The sequence below is a fragment of the Pinus tabuliformis genome, chromosome 6, assembly GCF_031772625.1.
Source record: "Pinus tabuliformis cultivar Carrire ecotype Pingquan chromosome 6, CPIR1, whole genome shotgun sequence".
NCBI classification, from domain to species: Eukaryota; Viridiplantae; Streptophyta; class Pinopsida; order Pinales; family Pinaceae; genus Pinus; species Pinus tabuliformis.
In genome coordinates this window covers 330,602,161-330,620,607 of record NC_142292.1, presented here as the reverse complement: position 1 = coordinate 330,620,607, position 18,447 = coordinate 330,602,161, and positions in this window count along the sequence as shown.

The following is an 18,447-nucleotide window of genomic DNA, read 5'->3' as shown; positions in this document are numbered from 1 at the left end:
TTTCCTAGGATTAGCTGGATACTACCAAAGGTTCATAAAGGACTTCAGCAAGTTGGCCTCTCCTTTATTTGGGTTGTTGGCCAAGGAATCTGAGTTTATATGGTCAAAAAGTTGTCAAGAGGCCTTGGACATCCTGAAGAACAAGTTAACCATTGCCCCGATTCTTCGAGGCCCAAATTGGGCCCTTCCTTTTCACATTCATGTTGATGCCTCACACAAAGCCATAGGAGCAACCCTAGGTCAGATAGATGAAAAATTGCCTTATGCCATTTACTTTATCAGTAAGAATCTGTCAAAGGCCGAACTGAACTACACAGTGACCAAAAAGGAGCTCCTGGTTGTTGTGCATTCATTGAACAAATTTAGGCATTATATTACAGGCTATCAAACATTTGTCCATATTGACCATGCTACAACCAAATATTTAATGAATAAACCCGATGTGAATGCTCGTATTATAAGATGGTTTCTTTTATTACAACAGTTTGATATAACTATTGTTGATAAGCCTGGTAAGGAAAATGTTGTTGCAGAATTTTTGCCTAGATTAAATTTTCCTGCAGGTGAGGAGGGAATGGTTGATGACCAGTTACCAGATGAGCACTTTTTTGCCATTTCATTTCTCTCTCCATGGTTTGCTGACATAAAAAACTATTTGGTATCTACACAGTTCCCATCGAACTTGTCCTCCAAAGAGAAAAACAAGATTATAAGGAAGAGTGCCCCATTCACTTGGATTGGGGGCAATCTCTTCAAACTTGGCCCAAATCAAATCTTGAGAAGGGTTGTCAGGGAGGAGGAAGTCTTTGACATCCTTCTGACCTGTCATTATGGGCCTTGTGGAGGTCACTTTGCAGCAAAGAGGACAACATTCAAAGTGTTACAAGCAGGCTATTATTGGCCCACTTTTCATCAAGATGTGAAAAGATATACTAGTCAGTGTGATTGGTGCCAAAGGATGGGAAAGCTTACTCCAAGGGATGAAATGCCTCTGCAGCCTCAAGTGACTTTCAAGCCATTTGACAAGTGGGGCATGGACTTCATTGGACCTATTGACCCTCCTTCCAAGCAAAAATAATACATCATTGTGTGCACTGACTATCTGACTAAGTGGGTTGAAACCAAGGCAATTAAGGAAGCAACAGAGGAGAAGGTGGTTGAGTTCTTAAGGGAGAATGTATTTTACAAATTTGGGTACCCTAGAGAACTGGTCACTAATCAAGGCAACCAATTTACCTCCAACATGATTGAAGACTTGCTCAACCAGCACAAGATCAAGCATAGGACCTCCACTCCCTATCACCCACAAGCTAATGGGCAAGTGGAGGTGACCAACAGAGCGCTGGAGGGTATCTTGACCAAAGTGGTTAACAACAGTAGGAAAGATTATGTAGATAGACTAGTTGAAGCCACCTGGGCCTATAATACGACCTAGAAGACCACCACTAGATTCACACCCTATGAGCTGGTCAATGGGAAAAATGCCCTATTTTCCATTAAGTTTGAGTATAACACATTAAGGATGGCAGGCCAATTAGATCTATATCTCAACAATGCACAAAAAGAGAGATTACTGCAATTAAATGGTTTAGATGAGTTCAGAATGTAGGCCCTCCTACACACAGAGTTAACCCAACTTCAGAGGAAGATATGGCATGATAAGAACATCAAGGGTAAGCAATTTCAAGAAGGTGATTGGGCCTTGTTATATGATTCCAGATATAAAGACTTCATGGGCAAGTTAAGGACAATATGGATAGGACCTTATGTTATAGAAATATGTCATGATAATGGTTCAATGCAGATCAAAACCATAGATGAAGAGGCCATTCCTTTACTTGTTAATGGACACTGACTAAAAGTTTACAAAAGATGAGTGTCAAAGAAAGAGTTCATTGATGGTATCAATCAAACAATGATGGTGGTGGAGAAAGTTTCAGCTCCTTCCTCATTAAATCACTGAGAGACAAAAAAAAAAAAATAAGGACTCAGTGAAAACATCCATGAGGCACCTAAGTCCCACTATTGGGTTGAAACTCTCTTGGGGTGGCCCAATGGTGTAAAAAAAAAATAAGAGAAATAAGAGAAAAAAAAAAGGAAATAAAAGGATCCATGGGTGAAAACCTCTCTTGAGGCACTCAAGGCAAACAGCTAGGATGAAAACCTCCCAGAGGTAGCCTAGTTGTTTACATATATATATATATATATATATATATATATATATATATATATATATATATATATATATACATATATACATAAGAGAAAAAAATCATTAAAATTTATATTTGTAGGTCAACAAGGAGGATGATGAGAGAAAAAAGGAGGATAAAAAAGGGACCTATTTCACTCACATTTTTATTTTTCCACTCATTTTCATTCATCACTCCACCATTTCTTTCATTTTTCCACTCCTTTACTTCAGTTTACAAGGGGATTTTGTTTTCTACAGGATCCCCTATAAACCTACAAGATCCCCTGAAAACCTATAGGATGATCCTGTAGGAATTACAGTGGCTCGAGAATCCTACAGGAAGTGACCCTAGGGCGATAAAATGACCTGCCATGTCGAAATAATGACATCCCTACATCACAACTTCATTACCATACCTTTCTCCACTTTCATCACCCCTACATTCATCATAAAAAAATAGTTTAAAAAAAAATCACAGTCTTCAAGAGAAAACATAGAGAGAAAAAATGAAACAAAGAGCAGAAGGAAGTGGCACCTAAGTATTTCTCATTTGTCCACACTCCTAGTCTCCCTCTCAATCCATTTCATCCCATCAGAGTGTATCATTAAAAGTTCTGAGGGAGAAGAAACTACAGGAAATCCTGTAGTAGCCTATCCCATAGAATAAGAATCATTATTAGCAGCAGGCTTCCAACATGAAGATCCAAGGGTAGAAGGAGCTCCAAAGCAGCACCACCACCATCATCTTCAACACTAGGTACCTGCACATCAAAGGAGTCATCAGAGAGCAACAAGAAAGGAAGAAAAATTAGCATGCATCCAACACACAGCAAGCACCTTCAGTCTTCAACAATTGCAGCATGGTATTAGCACCATAAGTAAGTACCTCACTCACTCTCTCATTTGCATAATGTAATCAAAATATGTAAAGGTTAAGAGTAATTTGGTTTATAAGCAAAAGGTGGTCAGTTAACTTGGCCACCTTCATTCAGTTGATGAAGACAAAACAGTTGGTCCTCCCACCCATGGCAAAACTCAAGTCAAAAAAGAGAAGAGAAGGACAAAAATAGTGAAGTCTAAGGAGGCATGAACTGGGAGTTGATTACGAGGAGAGGGGAATGATGAGGTGGTAGTGGGACCAATGGTCCAAAAATAGAAAATGTACCTCCGTTGCCAGCACACCACCTCACATAACTCGGCCATAAGAAGAAATACTTGTTGATCCCCATGCATGCATGCATGCATTTCCTCAAGGCTCACTCTAGCAAAAGTCACTCTCATACCCAGACAACCTACAAAAGAGGAAAATTCCATCTATCCAATATTTCTCTAGAGTTTTTAATGTCAAACACACACATGGCAACAATAGAATATTAAAGATAGGTAAGAGAGTACATCTATTATTTGACAATGATATACATTTATAGTACATTAGTGTGACTATTGGGTTCCACATCCCAAGGTCTTTTGGACTCTCATGGATGTTCACATTCTACACCAACCCATAGAGGATTAGGTGTCCAACATTCCCCCCCTTAATCAGAAGGGTTACGTATGAGTCCAAGAAGAGAGATGTAATACAAAATGTGCAAAAATGCATGGCAGCACTAGGCTAAATGTGTTCTTTGAAATGTTGGTATAAAGGGTGGTGGTTTAAGGATGGCCACCAACACTGGAACGCTTAGTGCAGTTCTCAGAACTCTTCCAATTCTAGCATGAAGTTGAGGTCTTCTGCTAGAGGAAGTTCTCCTAATGTTTTGAAGAGGGAAACCTTCAACCAATAAAGGGAGGTCTCACCCCGCATAAAAGGGATAACCTCAACCTGAAAAGGGAGGTCTCAATCTGTGATGGTTTAAGGATTACCACCAACTCTGGAATGCTTAATGCAATTCTTGGAACTCTTCCAAAACTGGCAAGAAGTTGACGTCTTCTACTAGAGGAAGTGTCCCCAATTCTTTGAAGAGGCACCACCAACTGAAGGCATGTTCAAGGGAATCTTTGTCTCTGGCTACAACTTTGAACCTGGTATGGCAGGTTGTGGCTCACGCTCGCTTGATGTGGCTTTGAAGCTTGTAGATGACCATCATTTCCCCCCCTATTAGATACAAGGTGAGAAGGTGAAGAGAACTCAACTGCAAGGCTTTTCAATATTTGAGAACAAATCCTGTTGTATGAGCGAAATATCTTCTTGGATGTTGAAGCCCATTGCCAAGAAGCGATCCATCCAAGATGAATTTTTGTTCTTGCGGGAGGTTTGTTTCTGAAGCATCTATTTGAAGAATGACTGGTTTTATGATAGTGCTTACATGGATGAAGCTCAAAACAATGATCTTTCATATGGCCAACTCGGTCACAGTGTTGACATTTCACAATATGTTGTTGTTGCTGTGGAAGAGGGGCAGAAGCTAAAGGTGAACTATCATGAAGGAATCCAGCATTATGAAACTGAATGGGATTTGAGTAATCTGGAATATGAAAGGAAATTTCCTTATCATATCCAAGACCTATTCTCAGCTTGTTGCTGACAAGCTATTCCCAAGGTCTGATGATCGACTTGGGAAGTAGAACCTGAACTTCTACATCTTTATGTAAAACTTCTCCTGAGAGGGGCTGAATGATCTAATTAATTTCTATTTTTTGATTGGAGCGTGTCTCAAACAGAGAATTGTCCTTAATAAAGACAAGTTCAGAATCATGACTACACTTCTACAACTCCTCTTGCTGTAGCTGTGATTCAAGATGCAAAAAATCAATTTTGTCTTGTGCATTTTGCAGATAAGTCTGGATTTCTGAAATAGAGGCTTTGCTAATTTTAATTGTGTTGTCAGAAGTGGACATGATTAGAGTTTTTAGTAACTCTAATAATCCATGAATTTTCGCCATTATTCAACCAACTCAGGTCAACAAATGACCACAAATGTACTTGTAAAGGCAAATAGCTAACAATGCAATGTTCTTCAAAGTTAAGTATGCCCAATGATAAGAGGGAAATCTACTTAATTGATAATCCTTTGTAAGCAATAAATATTTTCCTTGAAAAATGATTCTCCTTTGTGTCTGGATATCAAATAAATTCCTCTACTCTATGCAAACAAACAATAAGTTCATTGGAAGAGTTCAAGCTCGCAATCTACTATGATTTTCAAAATATAGTTCACATGTTGGTCATTTCTCCATTGTCTCAAACAATTGCTTTATTCCACTAGCTTCAACAGAGAACCCTTATAGTCTGTGCCCAAAGCCCAAAACACTAATTATATCTCCTCTGATACCAACATATATAGCCCTCCATAATTAACATCACATCGACATCCTTTTGGTCCACACAAAATTATTTGACAATACTTGAAAGACTTTACAAGATTCCTCATTTATTTGTATAGGGTTTCCCTATGGTAAAAAACGAATGGAAACAAGGTAGCCTAGAAAATCAAGACCTGCAGGTTGTAAGACCTTACTCTCTTCCAATGATCCCGTCCTCTTTTGCTAATGTTGGAAACTTTACTCCTCCTAAGGCAGATAACGAATCGGAATTTCTACTGCTCATTGATATAGTTGTGATGGTATCTCTCAGACATAACTAATACAAACAAATCCTTATTAAGTCTCTTTATTTTGACAACACATAGGTGCACTTCGAGAATTTCAGGACTTTAAAAGTCTACTACATGTTCATTCATGTCTTTATAGTTATGTTCCATATAATGTGAATCTACTTCATACTAAGCCAGGAAATCTCTTGATCCTTACGTAGATGTTCATTCCCATGCTGAAGAAGATGAAGATGAGAGTGATAATTTATCAAAGAAGCAAGTTGTTCCTTTCAATTTGAAGCCAAGAAATCCAATCAATGACAATGATTAGAGTCTTTTCAAGCAACTTCAACAATCATTGGCTGTAGTTTCTATTGCTTGCCTTTCTTTAGGATTCGCACACCTCACTAAAAACAATGATCGATAGCCATAACTCCTTCGGACGTAGGAATGTCAATCAACACCTTGTGGTAATTAGGGGTTGTAATGTTGGCAACGCGGGAGGAGTGGCGCACTAAGACAAGACCTTTCTCTAGCTTCAATGTTCACGGCTCCGAGGGGTTGCCTTGTGTGCCGAATTACGCGCCTTAGAAAACCTGTTGGAGAGCATCAATTCAAATTGCACCGAGGAAGCCCGAGACAGAGGCTATGAGTTTCTACTTGACAAGAATGCTAAAAAAGTCATGTTGGGATGAGCAGGTAAGGGGTGTTACAAGTTTCAAGGTTGCAAATAGAGTACCAAGGCTGGACAAGTTAAGAATTCATTCACGTGTTCATTGGGATATATAACGGGGTTCTGAAGCCTCTCAGTGAAAAAATGTCTGGAGAATGCATGCTATATATCTATATTTTTTTTTTCAACAAGGATGGGATTCCTCCAAATTTCTAATCAAGTGAGTGGGTGAGCCAGGTATTTCCCCTCCATGGTGGTATGCCTGGTGGTATGCAGATATTTGAGAAGACTTTGACAGGAAAAACCATCACCACAATTTGAGAGCCTTGATAAGGAAATATGAAACACACATTAGCAACCACTGAAACACACCAACGAACAGACTAACCAATGCAAGTTGGCAAATAACACATACTGAATGAGAATATGATAGACTAGTAATACAATAATAAGACATTGTTTGAGAGGCTAGCACCAGCTGACAATAAAAGAAGGCTAACCATATGACAAATCCAGAGACCGCGTTGAGTGTTTCAATGGAAAGAAGTGATACCAAGGTTTACAATGTGGCAGGTGTCACAAATTCTAGCAAACGTTCCAATGATTCTAGAAGAAGTAATGCTCGATGCACTAGGGTTTGCAATAATCATTGTCATGAGGAACTACATGATCATTCAAATTGCCATTTTATTGTAGCTCACAATGTAGCCATCATATGACAACCTCTTAACCAGTCCTGTAAAGGGAGATGACTGGACTCAGGAAGAAATGCTTAACCAGTCCACCTGAATGCTTTGACCAATATATACGTAGCATTCAACCAACGCATATGAACCAACACATGTAGGAGTTGTTGCAGGACTCCTCAATGTTGCATTTCACTTTGAACAGGAGGGAAATCCAAGTATCCACCACAATGCAAGCAAAATTTGACCTTGTCTTTTATCCTTTCAACGTGAGCCGAGATGGATGGTAGACTAAAGAGAAACTACTCTTACACAGACATAAAATGACCATACATGAATGTCAAACCAAGGTGTGTGAGACTGACCCATTGTGAGAATGGCAGAGCAGAGGGAAGGAATATCAAATATGAATATTGGCTACCACAAACCAAACTGAAATGCATGTGGGTGACATTATATCCATCTCAAAACCAATGAAATCCTCAAAACAAAATTTTTTTCAGTATCCTTCATTTGTATATGTCGATCATGGGTTGGCCGATAGACTGTTTCAAAGACGTGAATTGTTATCTGACATGACACAGTAGCGTATGCATAGGAATAGCATATTAAAAATACAGTTCTGAGGGGTGCCAAGGTTTTCAAACAGAATTCATAGCATTAGAGTAGGTGCACAGTGAGGAGGATCGTTTTGCACGCCAGGTTGAGAATGGAAACAAAACAATATATGGCAGAGCTGAAATGCACACTAATGCCACAAAACTAGTGGCTCACACAAGATTGAGCAGGTTAGGAATGTACCCGCTCTAATACCATGTCAAACACACACATGGAAGTAACAAAATTTTAAAGATAACTAGGAGAGTACATCTATTATTTGACAATGATATACATTTATAGTACATTCATGTGACCGTTGAGTTCCACATCCCAAGGTCTCTTGGACTCTCATGGTTGTTCACATTCTACACCAACCCATAGAGGATTATGTATCCAACAGTTAAGAAAGAAATGATTAGAGGTAACCACAAACCTACTTTGGAGATTAGGATCTAGCCTTCCTAATTCTCAGAGAGGGCTCTCTCTTTATGATTTAACTTTGTTTTAGTTATTTGATTTTAGGCTAGTTATGATTGTACTTGGGTTTTGATTTGGATTTGGTGGTGGGATCACTTAGATGGATAGAGGGATGTCTTTTACCATTGGGCTATGGGGTCAAATGTCAAGCAAACAGGACTGGATCAAGTTCTAAAAATAGTGTCTACAGGGCAAGGTAGTTGAGTTATTTCAGATCTTAAGGCTGGATGGTGAAGTTGGTTTCAATCGGATCCAAAGAGAAATTAAGGGTTCCTTAGGCCAGATTATGAAAGAAGTGAAAGAGGTCAACCGGGATGGGAGAGAAATTAAGGATTCTCAAATCCAGATATCAGAAGAAAACATAGAAATGATTAACTGTTCAAGACAAAGTGTACTTAAACAAATTCTGAAATAAATTTCCAGTTAATTCATTCACTTTAGATAACATGCAAGTTTGTGAAATACATAATAAGATAACAAATTTGACAAAAAAAGATACTTCATTGTAATAGCTCAACACATGGATCCTATAATGCAATCTCTTTATTACTCAGTCCAGTCTATTGACTTGAAAAATTGGTACAGTAACCCTCAGGTTTATGATCAATACAACTCTACAAATGTCTAGAAATCCACACAAAATACTTTGAATTATGAATTATTTGTACAAAAATATTTTACAAAATATTCCAAACTATCTTGGGAATTAATCTAGGAGAAAGAAATATCTTCATGCAAGAAGATAGAGGCAGATGTTCAATTGCTATATGTTGTCCCTATTTATTTGGTTGTGTTGTCTTTATGCTCTGATATTTTGTTGTTTATTCTTCACCATGTTGTTGGTCTTCACGTTGGCTGTTCTTTTTACTTTACCCTTTCTCAACTGATACTCTTTACCTGATACTCTTTGATCTGGCTTATCTGTCATTTTTCTTCCACTGTGCTGTTTTTACTTTTACTATGTATTTTTACAGCAGGTAATTTAATTTTTACCATGTGTCTACATCTGGTAATTGAATATTTACCATTTTCCTATAAATTTTGTCTTCTTATGTATACTTGGCAAAAGTGGGCTTGTTCACAAAAAGATGTTTTACCTCATACTAGAGGTAAAACAAGTTCTCAAATGTATGATATAGAACCTTTCCAGTAGGCATCCCCTTCACAGAGGAAGTATTAACCTGATCTCTAGCCACAACAGGTTCTCAAATGTCTGATATAGAACCTTTCCAGTAAGCATCCCCTTCATAGAGGAAGAATTTACCTGATCTCTGGCCACCTCTTTGATTCTCCTGTTGTGGTCGTCTCGTGGCATCAATTTATCATTTATCACCAATGGATTAGGTAGAACTTTCTGCCTCAAAACATCAAACTTTACCATGAACCTGTCTATAGCCAGTTGCATGGTTTGGCATTTGTCTTCCTCTTGGTGAACACCCTTTTTACTTCCAATATGGTGCCAGTCTTGTCAGGTATCTCCAGCTCCTATAATTCATATTTGTTTTTGGAGTTGAGGAAATGAATTACTCTAGTGGCTTCCTCTGGCATGTCTCCCAGTTCAACCTTAACTCTCTGAATGGCTTATGTAGCCTCTTTCACTAAGTCATTTTGTTCAAAAATTACTTGAATGGATGGCCAAATATCATTGACAGAGTCAATGATATTGGCCCATAATTGTTCCTTAGCTTGGCCAAGTGGCTCCTTTAACGTTAATTCTTTCTCTAAGCTCTTCATCCTTTCAGTCAACCTGGTTGACTTCTAAACTTCTTCCTTGTGCATAATCTTTGCATGCTTGTTGTAATTCTCTAGACTGGTTATATTTTCCTTATGCTTTTTTATTTTTATGGTTTGAATGGACATGTCTTCCATTGCCTTGACCAATTTACTTGCCTCATCACCTCGCTGAGCTATTGCTGTTGTCGAACCTGTTGCTGATGTAGATGTTGTGGTAGCTGGTAGTGCTATAGCCAATGAAGTTGCCAAGGTGGATGGTACAACTGTGGTAACTGTTGGAATGACAGTGGCAGTGGCAGTCTCAAGGCTGACTTGTTTCAGTCGTATTAAGTTTTCCAACTCCTTCTCCATTTCCTTAAGTTGATCATTTAGTTGGAGAACAAGGTCCATCATTTCCTCCTAATGAGTTTGGCTTTCTAAGACCTCTTTTGTCTTTGGATGCTCTGAATGAGGCAATTTCAGTTATTTTTTGAGAGCAGTATTGTCTTCATTCTTTTTCTTTATCAACTTCTCAGCATCCTTGATATCATTGGGATCATGTCCTAGCTCAATCACCAAGTCTTCTAGTGACTTGATTATGTTATCTTTGGCCTGTGAGGAGACCTTTTCCAGCTTGTATTGTGTAGTTATATTATCTAATGAAATTTTAAGTTTGTATGCAGTCATAGCTTTACCTGTCAAGGTGGAATAGATCATCTCACCTGCCTGCTTGTGGAACTCAATTTGGTCAATGGGATGAACATCCCTGGCCAAAACCTCAAAATCTGTTTTCCTATAGTCTGCTGATGTTTTTGGTTGCTGGACTGTGAGTTGCATGAATGACATCTTTCCACTATTGTATCAGTGTCAGTGATTTCCACTGAGTCAATGGTGTCTTCCTATTTAGTTACAAGATTAAGCTTGCGCCTCTTCCTGTAATTGATCTCAAACTGTTCATCTATGGTTTCCATGGCTGAACTAGAACCTTCTTCCCTAGTTCTCTTTGCATTTCTATCCTCATTTGCTGGAGTCTGTAAAATAGGAGGAATATTCATTAGTTCTCCTAATTCTGGAACCTAAAGGAAGGAACTTGTATCAAACAACCTCATCCACATGTTCATTAGAGGTGTAGCCTAAAATGCAGGAAATCATGGTTATGATTTGTTTGCCTCTCTTAGAAAAAATGATGGCAGCATATGGTGGACTTTTTGTAGGAGTATGACACTCCTCTATGATAAAGGTTTGGAAAATTTTGGCTATCCTAGGAAGGTCTAACTTGGTATAGAGGTCAAGCAACCCTTCAATAGAAAGTGGGGTCTCATTTGGGCTTGGTTGGACTTGCAACATTTGGTTAATGGATTCTACAGTGATGGTGAACAAAACTTGATGGTCAGGGGTGACAATGGCTCTTTGACTAGGAATGTAGCAAGCTTGGCAGAAGTGAATGATTTCTAGGAATGGGTGAACTTCTGGGAACAAATACTTGGGAAAATTCGACTCTCAAAGGTGGATATCATCGTTCTGGTTTAAAAAGTTGTCCTTACTCCAGCAGTGGAGCTTTAGAAGGTAGGCAGGGTAAGTAGTGTCCTTGATTTGAAAGTCCCAATTTTCTAATGCAAGGTGGTCGATATGCAAGTGAGGGGTTTGTAGAGGTCTCACGTCCAAAGAGGTTTGGGAAGCCATAATTGGGTTTACTGAATTGAACAAGGCTTTCAGACATTTCAAGAGTGAGGTTTAGAAGCTCTGGTACAGTGGGAGGGTAGTTACAGTCTGTGAAACAAGGTTTAGGATATAGAAATAAGTTTCTCTTCAATTTCAGGAAGGTTTATTTAATTAATTCAATTAATTAACCACTTAATTACAGCTATGCATTTTCAAATTCATAGGCCGTTCTAGTTTTTTCCAAGAATACCTGGAAATTGGTTGTTTGGCGTGCAGACTGGGTTCAGTGGTGAATGCAGAAGGTACTATGGCTTCAATTGTCAACTGGTTGCTTCAATTAGGTATCTGAAGCATCTTCGGGTGACAGAAGGTGGTCAAATTGGTCGCAGAGGTTTAGGGTGTCACAAATGGCTAAGCAGCAGTTTGTAGTGAAAAACGAGCGAAAAGAGCAATTTGGGGCTTTTTCGGCCTTTTAACAGGTAATGGTTACATTTTGGCACAGAAATAATTAAATGAACAGTGAGCAGTTTTCGGTTTAGGCGAGTAGGTGGTTTTATGTGCCATTGCACCACTTTTGGATGGCGGGCTATTTTTCATGAGCACACAATGTAACTTGGGCCTACCATGTAGCAGAACAGTGCCTAGGAAAAACCGCGAATCTTGTGTGCTCTCAGGATATTATCGATCGGACAATGAATCCGCGTGATATGGCTATACACAGTCGGATCTGGGGGTAGGAGATTGGAGGGATATCATGCATTTGAGTTGCACGGATGGAATCGAGAAAGTGGTTGGCAGGGCCCGAGATTTAATGAAAAATAATTGTAATTAATTAGTAAATAATGTAGGGATTTAATATAAGCATTGGGCTAATAAAGGTGGGACCATGGGTTATGTGGCGGGGTTTTTTTAACTACACCAAGGGTTGGTAGGTTAAAAAGGGTATCGGGGAAATATGAAGTGGGGGATATTAATTACATAATGCGGGGGCATAAAAACTTAGGATAAGGGGATTTTTGTGGGTTTTTGAGGGGGAAAGAGAAATTGATATTTGTAATGGGAAATGGGTTTCACACTAGGGAAAGGGGTTTTGGGAAGGGGAGATGATTTTTGAAGGGTAATTTCTAGGGAAATGTGTGAAACCAAGGGGTAAAAGTCAAAATGAGGGGAAAAGTGTATTTATAAGTAATGAAGGCATAATGGGGAAATTAGGAAATAAGTATGTGGGGGTGTAGTGAAATGAGGGGAAATTAGTAAAGAAGCTTGGTGAATATCCTTTCTTTCTCACATTTCCTCCTGCACATGAAACATAGGCTTAAGCATGATAAATGAGCTTTTGACTTAGAAACCTTGTGCATTTGCAACATTTCTTCTACATACCCTCTATCTACCCTAACATTTTCTCTTCATTTATTGTGTGCATTTGAGCTTTCTAACCCTTTATTACCTTTTCTTTTGATAAGAAAATTATCTAATTCTAACCTTATAACTTCCAATGGCTCAGATTAAATTGATGAGCTCATTTTTATTCCCTACCTAACTACTGATCTGCCAAGGTTAAACAGTTTGGCTAGATATTTATTCTCTATCTATCAACATGAAATTTAAAGCATGAATGAGTCGAGATTAAGCTTTTTGACCATCATGGATTGTGGCATTTTTGACAAGCTGCACACAATCTTAATTTACAAAGTAAAGAAAAAGGAGTGGCATTTGAATTTGCACAATTTCATGATCTATTTTATCTCTTTTTGGGGTTCATATTTTTCACTTTTTTGATCTTTTTTCCCTCTTTTTTGTCCTTTGATTATTCTTTTAGGACATACCCGCTTTAGATTTTTTAATTTTTAATATGGAAAACATTTTGTAGAAAGAAAAATTATGTACAATATTACAAGACTAACCATAGCCAATTCAAAAATTATGAATCCTATTATTATAGGACCCTAACAGGATACAGACAGACAGTCTATAGGATTGGCCGAGAGGAGTTTCAGAGGGTAAACATGGAGGTTGGCTACAACAAACACTATGAAGAGGTAGGCTCTGCAATTCCTTCCCTTTTTCAAAGAGAATTGAACGAAAATCCCCTCGTATTTAGTGAATTTGGAAGTTGTGTAAGGGAATTGTCTCCATAGTTCTTTTAGTCATTTACTTCTGCATTCAAAAACAATTGTGTCAACTATCTCAGCTCCTCCAAATTCACCAATAAAATGACAGGGGGGTTTAATAGAAGGGAGCCCATTAATATTGTGAGAATCCACCAACACCCTTAGGTGTTAGAAATCTTCATAAGCATAATTGGATGTGGTATTTTGAAAAATTAAGAGGGTATGATGATGAAGTGGCCCGAGATTTTTCTATGTCCCTCATCCCACTGACTAGAATTCATGCCAATGTTGTGGTGATAAGCCTGTCCATAGAGCTCACCCCTGAACTCATAAGCAGAATTACCACACTTCCCCTAGGAGTGCCTTGGAGAAAGGAAGACAAGGGAGATAGCCAGATTGCCAAGAAGAAGTTATTTTTAGAGGGAGAAGATCCCATTGAGGACAAAAATGGAGTAAGGAGAGAAAGCCTACCATACCCCTGGAATGAGGTGAGCTACCACCTTATCAAATACATATCATGTGAGGGTAGGTATAGTGTGGTTTATGGGTATCATTTTAGGCTTCTTGAAGAATTGAGGTTTGGAGCAGAAACACCTCCTCACCATAAGCTCAGCATACCATACTTCCTTCTACAATCACTGATAGACACAAGAATAAAAATGCAAGAGGGAAACCACCAACAGTTAGCCCACCATGGGTTAATTAGAATCATAATAGAAGATGCCCTCCATAACCTTAGAATTCCTATCCAATGGGAAATTTTCAGAGACATGCAGACAGAGGAGGATATCAAAGCCCTCATATATGTCATTAGCCCTACTGTCAGTGAAAAGGATGAGCAAGAAACTAAAACAAAGGGAGAAGAAGAAGAGAGGGATGAAGATGAGACAGATGAGGAGGAAGAAGAGGAGTAAGAGAAGGAAGGTGATGAGGAAACAAAGGAAGATTTCAAGGATGAGTATCATACATAAGATGAGGATTTAGAAGGAGAACAAGAGGGGAAAAACATAGAGGAAAAAGGCAACAAAAAAGAGGAGGCAGAAGACAAGGAGGAGTCACCTAGGGTGTCTCCAGAACCCACTGAGAGAGAAGTAGTAGCTACCCTCACTGCTCTTAGCACCCCTTGTAGGTTTTAACCACGTACAGAAATTACCTGCATATGAATTCTAAAACATAGAAAATAAACAATGGGAGAGTATAACACATAAAACACATATACACAGAGATTTTCCCCTGGATCCCAAAACCAGAACTACCAGCTTGATTATTCATTATGTTCCTTTCAATGTTACAATACATATTTATACATGCTGAAGCATCCAATACCATGGGATGAAAACCATCGTGTCTAAAACCATGTGCGAAAATCATGCACAAAACCATAGGTAGGTCTGCCCAACCTAAAATAGGGTCCAAAACCAAAATTTTCTGGGCCGCTACCCCGGACCCCATAGAGTGGAGTTACATACACCCCTCAAACCCCCTGTGACCCCCCCCCCCACCCGCTATGCAATCGGCGCAATGAAGGGGGGGCTCTACCCCCCTATTAACTACGTCGGCTAGTCGTGGAAAAATATAACAAAACCCAACATTCTCCCACTTGTTGTTTTCTTTCCACAGGGGGCCACAGGAGAGCTTAGTCATTTATCCAGCCCTGCAATGCCCATTGTTTCTCTACACCAAGAGAACTTCTCAGAGCTCACAGATTTTGTCAATGCATCTACAGTATTCTTCAAAGTGTCGACCTTTACCAACAACACCTTTTTGTCTTCTATCATATCCCTCACAAAGTGATACTGAACATCAATGTGCTTTGTCTTTGAATGATATGCAGGGTTCTTTGCCAAGAAAATCGCACTTTGGCTGTCACAGTCTATCCTTACAACTCCCTGTATTGACCCCATACTTGAACACAATCTCTACAACCAAACTGCTTCCTTGCTTGCATGAGTGGCTTCCATGTATTCTGCCTCTGTAGTTGATATTGCCACTACAGATTGTTTCTTACTCATCCAACTGACTACACCTCCAAATAGGTTAAACACATACCCACTTGTATATATTCTCGGATCCAGATCTCCAACCCAGTCTACATCAAGCAAGCCATGAATATCCAACACTCTGTCCAATCCTGGTCTTCCTTGGTAGCACAAACCATAATCACTAGTGCCACGCAAATACCTGAAAAACCCGCTTCACTGCTGTCCAGTGCTCCTTCCCTGGTTTTCACATAAACCTGCTCAATACTCCCACTGCATGTGCAATGCCTGGTCTAGTACAGACCATCACATACATCAGGCTACCGAATGCACTTGCATATGGAACATAGGACATGTCCTCTTCCTCTTCTTGTGTCTCGAGACACTGTTCAGCAGATAAATTTACACCTACAGGAATAGGGACCTTCACTGGTTTTGAATCCATCATATTAAACCTCTGTAATATTGTCTCGGCATACTTCCTCTAGTTTAACCAGAGCTTCCTCTTTGTCCAATATCTTTAATTTCCATTCCCAAAATATAGTTTGCAACACCAAGATCTTTCATGTCGAATTTGGAGGACAAATGGGTCTTCAAATCCTGGATAATTTCTTTGTCATTTCGAACCAGCAACATATCATCCAAATACAAGACCAGATAAATAACACGGTCACCAATTAATTTAAAATACACACAGTGATCTGCTTTACTTCTAGTGAAGCCAAGTCCCCATATAAATGTATTAAATTTCTGATACCACATCCTTGGTGATTTTTTTAACCCAGATAGAGACTTCTTTAACTTGCATACCATTTCATTCTTACCCTTCACTGCAAAACCTTCAGGTTTCTTCATGTAGATCTCTTCCAGATCCCTGTGAAGAAATGTTGTCTTCACATCCATCTATTCTACCTCAAAATCAAAAGCAGCAACAATAGATAGAAGTAATCTAATAGAAGCTACCTTGGCAAGAAGAGAAAAAATATCACCAAAATCAATTCCTTGCACCTGGGAATACCTTTTGCTACCAACCAAGCTTTGTATTTCTCCACCTTTCCTTCTGCATTTGTCTTCTTGTTGAACACTCATTTGCTGCCAATGGGTTTCCTTCTAGCCAGAAACTCCACCAGATCCCAAGCCTCATTTTTGTGCAAATATGCCATTTCATCAACCATGGCCTCTTTCCAGAGTTTTCTATTCTCTGAATCTACTGCTTCCTTCACAGTTCTGGGATCATCATCAGTAATAGATAAAGCAAAATTTGAACAGAAAGCAAACAGACTATACCTTTTTGGCTCCCTTCTTTCTTGAACTGACCTTCTCACACCCGAAATTTTTGGCTCTTCATCCTCTAATTCATTCTCTGCTGTAGAGTCGGATTCTTCCTCCTTTAGCTCAAAATATATCTTCTCAGGTTCCTTTGGTTGGAATTCATGGTTAATAACATCTTTCACCTCTTTGAACACCACATCTCAGTTGTACACAACCTTCCTTGTTACTGGGTTCCAAAGCTTATAACCCTTTAAACCATCTTTATACCCAATAAAGATGCACTTTTCAGATTTACTATCTAACTTGGTTCTTTTCTCCTTTGGAACATGTACATATGCATCACATCTAAATACCCTCAGATGTGAAAGAGAAGGTTTCTTACTAGTCCATACCTCTTGTGGAGTCTTATCCTCCAATGTTGATGAAGGTGATTTGTTGACCAGGTAACATGCAGTCTCCATCACCTTTGCCCAGAATTCTTGTCCTAACCCGACACCACTGAGCATGCTTCTTGCCCTTTTAATCAATGTCTTGTTCATTCTTTCTGTAACTCCATTTTGCTGAGGTGTATATGGAGTAGTCTTCTGTTGTGCTATACCACACTTCTTATAGAATTCTTCAAATTCCTTACTGCAAAACTCTCCACCATTATCTCTCCTCAGCACCTTTATCTTCTTCTCTGTCTGGTTTTCCACTAGAGCCTTAAATTCTCTAAACCCGTCAAAGGCTACAGATTTCTTCTTAAGGAAATATATCCATGTATTCCTTCAGAAGTCATCTACAAATGATACATAGTACACAGACTTACCCAGTGATGTAACCTTCACGGGTCCAAACACATCACTGTGTACAAGCTCTAATATCTGTTTCGCCCTCTTACAACTGGAGGGGAAACTCACCCAATTCTACTTCCCATATACACAATTTTCACAGAAATCAAAATCCAGAGAGCTATTACTCATACCTTCTACCATACCTTTACCATGAAGTATTTGAAGGCCCTTCTCTCCAATATGTCCAAGCCTTTTATGCCAGAACATGGTCTTCTCAGGAACCACAGAACTATTGCACCTATCAACAACAGTGCTACCTTGCAGCTTGTACAGAGTTCCAATTCAAACTCCCCAAATAAATACTAGTGCCCCCTGAACCATCTTGTAGGTATCCTTATCAAACACTGTTTTTACACCTGCATCATCAAGCTTGCTTACAGAAATCAGATTTCTGACCAATGCAGGAATATGTAGAACACCCAGAAGTGTTCTAACCCTCCCAATTTGCAACTTCAACTTTACTTTTCCGTGACCAATGATTCTAGCCTTTATCATCCTCTAAGAAGGCATCATTTCCATTGTATTTCTCATACTCGCAGAACCACTCTCTATGGGGAGTGAAGTGAAAGGATGCACCTGAGTCAATCAACCATGCCTCATGATCTACATATATACTTGAAGAAGCCAAGTACACATCCCCACCTTCATCTGAGGTGGTTTTCGCCTCTGCAGAAGGAGCATCATCAGATCCCTTTCCTTTGTTAGGAGCTTTAT